Source organism: Chenopodium quinoa, unplaced genomic scaffold (assembly GCF_001683475.1).
Source record: "Chenopodium quinoa cultivar QQ74 unplaced genomic scaffold, ASM168347v1, whole genome shotgun sequence".
In the NCBI taxonomy this organism is placed as follows: Eukaryota; Viridiplantae; Streptophyta; class Magnoliopsida; order Caryophyllales; family Amaranthaceae; genus Chenopodium; species Chenopodium quinoa.
This window is the reverse complement of record NW_018745291.1, coordinates 176,373-183,979: the sequence shown is the minus strand read 5'-3', so window position 1 is coordinate 183,979 and position 7,607 is coordinate 176,373. Positions and strand designations below refer to the sequence as shown.

The 7,607-nt window shown below is 42.0% G+C and overlaps 1 long non-coding RNA gene across 1 annotated transcript; it reads right to left on the bottom strand.

The window, feature by feature from the left end:
• Positions 1 to 954: 954 nt before the first annotated feature.
• LOC110712205 lies at positions 955 to 4,058 on the bottom strand. The gene is made up of 2 exons (XR_002509519.1): positions 1,808 to 4,058; positions 955 to 1,700 (listed from the first exon to the last, which is right to left on the bottom strand). It is a non-coding gene; the product is annotated as an uncharacterized LOC110712205 (long non-coding RNA).
• Between the last annotated feature and the right edge of the window lie 3,549 nt (positions 4,059 to 7,607).

The window sequence follows — 7,607 nt, the reverse complement described above, 5'->3', positions numbered from 1 at the left end:
AAAACCTAAGACTAACCGGTTTCCCCTCTTTCTCACCCTCTTTCTCCGCCTCTTTCCCCTCTCTTTCTCTCTCTTCTTCTCTTCTCCTTCCCCCAAGTTTTTCTCTTAATCTCTTCTCCTTCTCTCTCCTCTCTTCCTTTCCTCTTTCTTGCCTCCTTCTTCTCTGACTTCTTTCCCCTCCTTCTCACAACAACGTCGAAGACATCTAGGTGTTTGCTTTCCCCTCCTTCTCGCCGCAACCAACACCACCGAACCACCACTATGCGCAACGTCTTGGTGGTTTTTTAGGCCAAATTCGACCATTAAAAGCCTAGATCTAGACTTTTAATGGCCGAATTTGACCTTGTTAAACCGTTCTCGTGGTGAAATTCGAGCCCATTTCAATTAATAAGGTATGTTTTGTTATTTAATTTTTCGATTTTCATTTTTTTTTCTTTGTTTTTTTTTTATTTTTTGGGTGTAAAGTGGTTGTGTGTGCGTGTGTGGTGTGTGGGTTGGTGGTGGGTTTTTTTGGTGGTTTCGTGGGTTTAATGGCGTGGGTTTGGGTGGTAGATCTGGGTGGTTTCGGGTTTTTTGGGGTAGTTTCGGGTTTGGGTGGTGGTTGTGGGGTGGTGGTACGGTTTAGGGGCAGGTGGGTAAGGGGGGGCAGTATTGGTTGTGGGTTGTAGGGGGGGCAGTGTTGGTTGTGGGTGGGTAGGGGGTAGTCAGTGGGGGTCGGGTGGGCTGGTGGTTGGCGTGGGTGGGTAGGGGGTGGGGTGGGCTGGTGGTGGCGTGGGTGGGTAGGGGGGGAAGTCAGGGGGGTAGGGGGCAGGGGGTGGGGTGGGCTGGTGGTGGTTTGGGTGGGGTAGGGGGTAGTTGGGGGGCAGGGGGTGGGGTGGTCTGGTGGTGGTGTGGGTGGGAAGGGGTGGCGTTGGGTGTGGGGTGGGGGGTGGTCTGGGTGGGGTGGGGGGCTGGTTTTTTTTTTTTTTTTAATGACTAACCTACATTCATTAAGCGCGTGATCCACAATTACCACATTTTTTCCGGCGTTCAAATTTCTTCCATCTCTTTGATCTTCTCTGCCTTCCTATCTCACTAATTTCAGTCTAAATTTTCATTAATTTTCTACTGTCATCTCCAAAATCACATACTTATGATTTAAAGAATAGATCATTTTCCTCTTCCTCCTGATCAATTTCTAATTATTTCATCATTAATTTATACGAATAGGTTTTCTTGATTAGTACTACATAAGTAAATTGAAGAAATAAACCTTAGAAAATTTACGTAGTATACGCTTTTCTGAATTAATGAATTAAACTCACTAATTCAGTTAAATCTCCAAAAAAAAATCTCAATTAGCAAAAATTACAACTTTCCTCAAATAAACCTTGAGAAAGAACAAAACCCATAATAAGTAAACCTTGAGAAAGAACAAAACCCATAATAAGTAAACCTAGATTTAAAATCTGAGAAAAATATATGCCTATTTTAAGCGAATAAAAACATTCACAATAAATTACTCGTATAGAAGAACACAAATGAAATGAAGTTTAAAAAGTGAGTGGTCTAATATTGTGATATAGAACAAGCTACAAAACATTCTAATTTAGCAATTCATACCACTATCTTTGCTCATTTACCGATTCTCAGAATTCAATATCACGTTGCCTCAGTTGCAACAAACAGTACATACAATTACAAGTACGAGCCACCGAAACCTATAGAAAACAACACAACACCAATTCAATCCTTAAAATTCAACTCACATTACACAAAAGTGAACATAAAACCACAACGCAAGCACAAAAGAGGAAATGTATTGTACTGGATCATTAGCAAACAGATCAAGCGAAGCTGAAAATTCAAATGTAACAAGCGTCTGATTAAATTCTTTATAAATGCTCCAAATTATTTACTCTTCACTGCTACTAAAATAATCAACAATACTAATTTTTAAAAAAATTGATAACCCTAAATTAAGTTGAAATAGATTTAGAAATTGATAGAACTGACCTAGTTGTGAATCCCAAATTATAAGTGTTTGGGTTCAATTTACTCCAACTGGGCTGGTCCACAGATGATTCAATTACAAAGCTCAAAAGAAGGTTTAAATTCTCCTAATATATGCCAAGTCAGTCAAAGGCCCGTTCAACATGGCAAGCTCATTTGACCTCAAGGCCCAATTTATCCATTTGAATAAGGTATAAAAGCCATGACTTCTCTCTCTCAATTCATTCACTTCAAATCTCAAACATTAACTCTCTTGCATAGCTTTCTCTCTCTAAACATTGTACTGACTTCGGCATCGGAGGGGCCTTCTTCGGCACAACCCCCGAGACCAGTTTACGTGTGTTTGCTGTGCAGAAAACCCTCGTTCCAGTCATCACTTGGTCTGAGTCCAGTCTTCAGCCCACAAGTAAGGTCCAGACGAAAGACCTATTGTTTTCATCCGAAATAATTTGGCCCCGTCTGTGGGGAAGACATTAAAAAACAAGCCAAAAATCCACCATCTTAGCAACATGACTAAGAGCGGAAAGAGTGCCAAGAGCACCAAAAAGAATGGTCCTTTTTCCTCGAAGAAGGTCCCAACTCCATCTTCACCCTCGAAGAAGGGACCACCTTCTTCATCATCTTCCGAGGCTACCTCGTCGGGGAACGCTACCTCGGACAGGTCATCTCGCAACATGGGTCAACCGTCCAACTCTTGGCGGCCGAGCCAGTCAAATGCTAGGAGTCCAACTCCTAGCCGCCATTCCCAATCTCGCCCAATGGGGACACCCCAAAACGGGTCCCACTTCGGAGGAAATGGCAAGAGCCCTCGCTACCCTCATGGATTCATGAAGGCTCAAGCGAATCAGCATCTCCCACCTCCTGCTCCCTCGGTACACGCTGGCTCCATAGAGCAGTCAAGGTACCTAAGGAGGAGAATAGGGCAAGAAGAAGGAGAGCGAATCCGTCTTTCAAGGAGTTCGAGCATTTGGACGAAGATACTTGGAGAACTAAACGGGAAAGAAAAAGAAACCCACAATTCTTCGAGTGGTCCGAACCCCGTAGCTTCAAAAGCAGCAACACCGCATCCACGCGGCAAGAGTATGCTCGCCGAAACGTTCACGAACGTATCATCCCTAGGGAGGGGAACGTACACAGTCGCCTCACCTACCCCGAATGTACTGCACCGTCCCAGCCGAGGACGAAAACAACTTCTACCTCTCTAAGAGGGGGAAGCTGAAAAGAATGGTGTCCTTCGAACAAGTGTATCATTTCGATAGAGGGCTCGGAATAAATTAGAAAGCTAATTATTCAGTGAGGTCAAGTGATCGGAATACCTAGGTGGAGGTCGCTTCCGATTAGTAATATTAATGAATAATTGATATTACAGCTTAATCTTGACTAAACCTTTCGTGTCACACCTAATCGTGTACCGAACCAAAAAGACGAATTAATCCGAAGGATTAAATGAATCAATCGAGTATTTACGAACAAAGACGTCGGATTCCGAGCTTAGAGCATCGAAGCCGAACATCATAAGCTGAGTCAAATTTAGGAATCGACGAGACAGAAAAATCGTCCAAACAACAAGTCATTGCACGGGGGAAAATCCTAGCCTCAAAATGGCCTAGCCGATCGAGGGCTAGGATGGCCAAGGCCATTGCCGCAAGGCAAGGCTCGACCGCAAGCTCAGCATGCTTAGCATGGCCGAGCATGCTGGCCAAGCATGCCTTGCGCATATCGCAAGGCCAGCATGGCTAGTCGCGCTTGCTAGGCAAGCCAGCAGCCAGCCCCGCACCATCGCAAGGCCAACAACAAGCAAATGCTCGCTGAGCCTTGCGCATGGACGCAACATCTAGTTGGGCTCAGCTAGCACAAGCAACGCAGCAGCAGCAGCCCGCATTGCGTGCGAGGCTTGCTGGCTATGCGTGCATGCGTGCGGGCTGGCTGGCAAACCCAGCCAAGGCGCCAGCTGGCGTGCGCCTATTGGCTCAGTTGTGTTGTGAGAGTTTGGCTTAGGGAGCAAGGGAGGTGTGGTCCTCCCATGTGGTCCTCACCTAACCCCTTGCTCTCCTCATGCCACTTGTTGTTTGGTGTGATTCATTTGGCTATTTAATTTAATTTAGAATTAAATTAAATTCCATTTTGCATTTTTTCCAACTCTCCCACATTGATGGGAGATGGGATTTCAAGGGCTCATTTCCCTATAAATACCAATCATTTGGCATTGGGAAAGAGCACTTGAGTTGGTGAACTGATCTCCAAAGAGAGAAAACCTTTGTTCTAATACTCTAAGTAATTTTTGGCCTTGCCCTGACTAAGCTTCGGGTAGGGGCTGGCTCGGTTCGGTAGCCAGGGTGTTAGCCGTTGGAGGTTCGCGCATTTGCGGGACTCTACGCTTTCAAGTCCGAGCTCTAAGTAAGAGCGCTTCTTATTTTGTTATATATGGTAATAAAATCATCGCAAGTCCCTAATGTTTGGTCTACTTCGCAAGAAATTGCAAAAAAAAAAAAAAAAAAAAAAAAAAAAAAAAAAAAAAAAAAAAAAACAAGGTCCCTAATGTTTGGTTCAGTCAAACTTTTGCCAAATGTTAGGGACCTACTACCTCCGGTTCTTGTTACTTGCAGCAATTTTCTAAAATGGATGGTTCACATTACTTGCAACATTTTATACTTTACTCGAAATTTCTAAGTTCCTTAATCCCCATGAAAAATGAGAAATAAGCATGTAGATGAGGGACAAAGGGAGTAGTAATTTTCATGCTTGAACATAAGCATAATTCCCTTCTAACTTGTCATCAGCCGATCTACATTTCTTTACACAAATCGTCTTTGAATTTAGATAAAGAAAGAGAAGATTTGAGGAGAGAAAGTATAAGATGAAGAGAGAAAGTATTAAGATAAAGAGAGAAAGTCTTGTATTGAAACAAGAATATATATTACTAAATGCCACAATAGAATTACTTATGCCGCGGTATTAATTGACCTCTCTACCCTTATAATTTAATTTTTGGCCTCATCCAATTTTCTCACCACCCATGCCCTCTCCACCACCATAAACCCTAAACACATAGGCACACAACTGTGAATTTGACCCCCGACCTGCACCACCAATTTCGCCGGAAAACACCTATCGCACCACCTGTCGCACCATAACTGCCGGAATTAGCCACCTATCACACCAAATCTACCGGAAAAAAAAGTAGGTGGACGACAATGGAATCGCGGCGTGGGAAGGTGGTTCGTTTGCCGGGAAACGCAGGGAAATCGTTGGCCAATTCGACCGCAAGTTTTTTTTTTATTTATTTTCATGTTGTTCGTCGGACTACCTGTAATACGCGGTTACACCGCGGCATAGTCGCATATTGCATGCGACTACGCCGTGGTTGAGTCGCATATTACATGCGGCTGAGCCACGGTGCAGCCGCATATAACATGCGACTCCACCATGGCGTAGTTGCATAGCTCGCAGCGCTCTCATCCTTTATAAAAGTATACCCGATCAACAAATTCATTTTATAAGGAGTAACACCAACGAGTTCCAAAAAAGGCATTTTGTATCTGTTTGTCTTGTAAGTTGAATCAACGCCAATGACCCATGGATACGTGCGTAAGAGCGCTAGCGACGTAGGATGTGCCATGAATACATGGGTCAAAACATTCTTTTCCGGGTCAACCAAGCTCCAATGTGTATACTGCGACTCGATACCAAGTTCAAGGAAATATGTAACAACAACTCTACCATCAGCTTCTTCAAGTCTTAACCGATCCCTAAAGTTGTAAATGTGTCTACGATTTGGATGGTAATCAGGAAACTGCTTCTGCACAGCCGCTAATATATTTTATGGCTTCACTTTTGCATCAGTCAGGTCACGAACAAGTTACTTCGCACCCGGACTAAGCTTGTTCATTTGTCGATTGCCTTCTTCATAGACAATTAGCTCATAATTGTGTTTACCATATGCATCGGGTCCCAAGACAATCTGCCATCCTTCATCATCAGAAACTTTGTAACTCTTGATAAAAAACTTGCAACCGCAATATTGAGTTTCTGTGTTCGGGCGTTGCGCAACACTCAGATCTCTATTTTCCTCTATCTCGAGCACCACGATTGCATCGCAAATATAACCATCCGTTATGGTTGTATGTATGCACAATTTGAAACTTAAGTGTTATTGCAATGTCTTTCGCCCATCGTGACAATTCTTGGTACGTTGGAAATAATCAGTTGGTCTGAAAGTGTGGGTAACAATTTACCCCATCGCCACCAAAATCTTCAATCGGATCCTATTAAAAAATAAAAAATACAAATTTAGCAAATATTTTTTTTTTGGACATTTAAACTATTAATACATGATATAACAATAATTATAATTAAAATTAACTTCAAATAAAATTAAATTCATTAGAAAACAACAAATAAAATTAAAAAAATCATCGAAAATTTACTAATTAAATTAAATGTATTTTTTAAATTTTAAGTATTATTTAAAAAATAAAAGGTACACGACCGCATGTAATATGCAACTATACCATGGTATAGTCGCCTTTAATATGCAACTGTACCTTGGTATAGTCGCATATTACAAGCAACTATACCATGGTATAGTCACCTGTAATATGCAACTGTACCTTGGTACAGTCGCATGTAATATGCGACTCTACCATGGTGCAGTCGCATATTACATGCGGTCACGCCATGGTATAGTTGCGTATTACATGCGACCGGGTACATCGGAAATTGAAAAAAAAAATGTTTGACATATACCCGACTCGACGGCGTCGAAGGTTCGTCATCCCCACCAAGTGCCTCCGATATGAACGCCAATCGTCGTCGACTCATTTTAGTGGTCAGAAAGTACAATGTTGGTGGTCAACCGTTGTAGAATCGGTCAAGCTGGTTGTCAAGGTGGAGTCATGGTGGTGGATGGTCAAGGTTAGTGGTGGTATGGGTGGTGGAGCTGATGGTCAAGGTGGAGTCATGGCTTGAGTAAGGTCAAGTTGACAATGATATTAAGGTGGTGGGACAAAGTTAGTAGTGGTTGGATTATTATGTAATTTTCAAAAGTAAAAGGGCAACGAAGGTCATTTAATACCATAGCTTGAGTAAATCCATTGTGACAAATGACAATTCACTTTTGAAATGCTACCTAAAATATTTTATTACAGGTTACTATTTGTTTGAGATTTTTTTTTTCTTAATTATCTATTGCGTGCATAGTGTCACCCCCAGTAGAAATCCTTAATCTAGCAGAGGTCACAATTTTGAATCATAGGATCAAATTAGAATTTATTTAATCAAGATTATATTCATAGGAGGTTGTGAGCGACTAGCCGACACCAACAACGAACCACTTGTTTTGTTTCATTGAGAATTTGCCGTCATGTCCAAACTCTGTCCAAGTTTCCAAACTTGTACTGCTTTGTAGTACACCTTTTTCTTAGATCAGCCAATTTCTGTACTAACTACTACAAAATGTTCTACTTTGTCTACTTCAATGTGTACTTCATACTTGTAAGCTGTATTGTTGTATGAGTAGTTCATGTACGAGTGTTGTGTTAGTGTGCCTCGTGCTTAAGTGGACCATGTTTAAAATGGATTACGTTAAAAAAAATAAGAATATTCCAGCCATAATA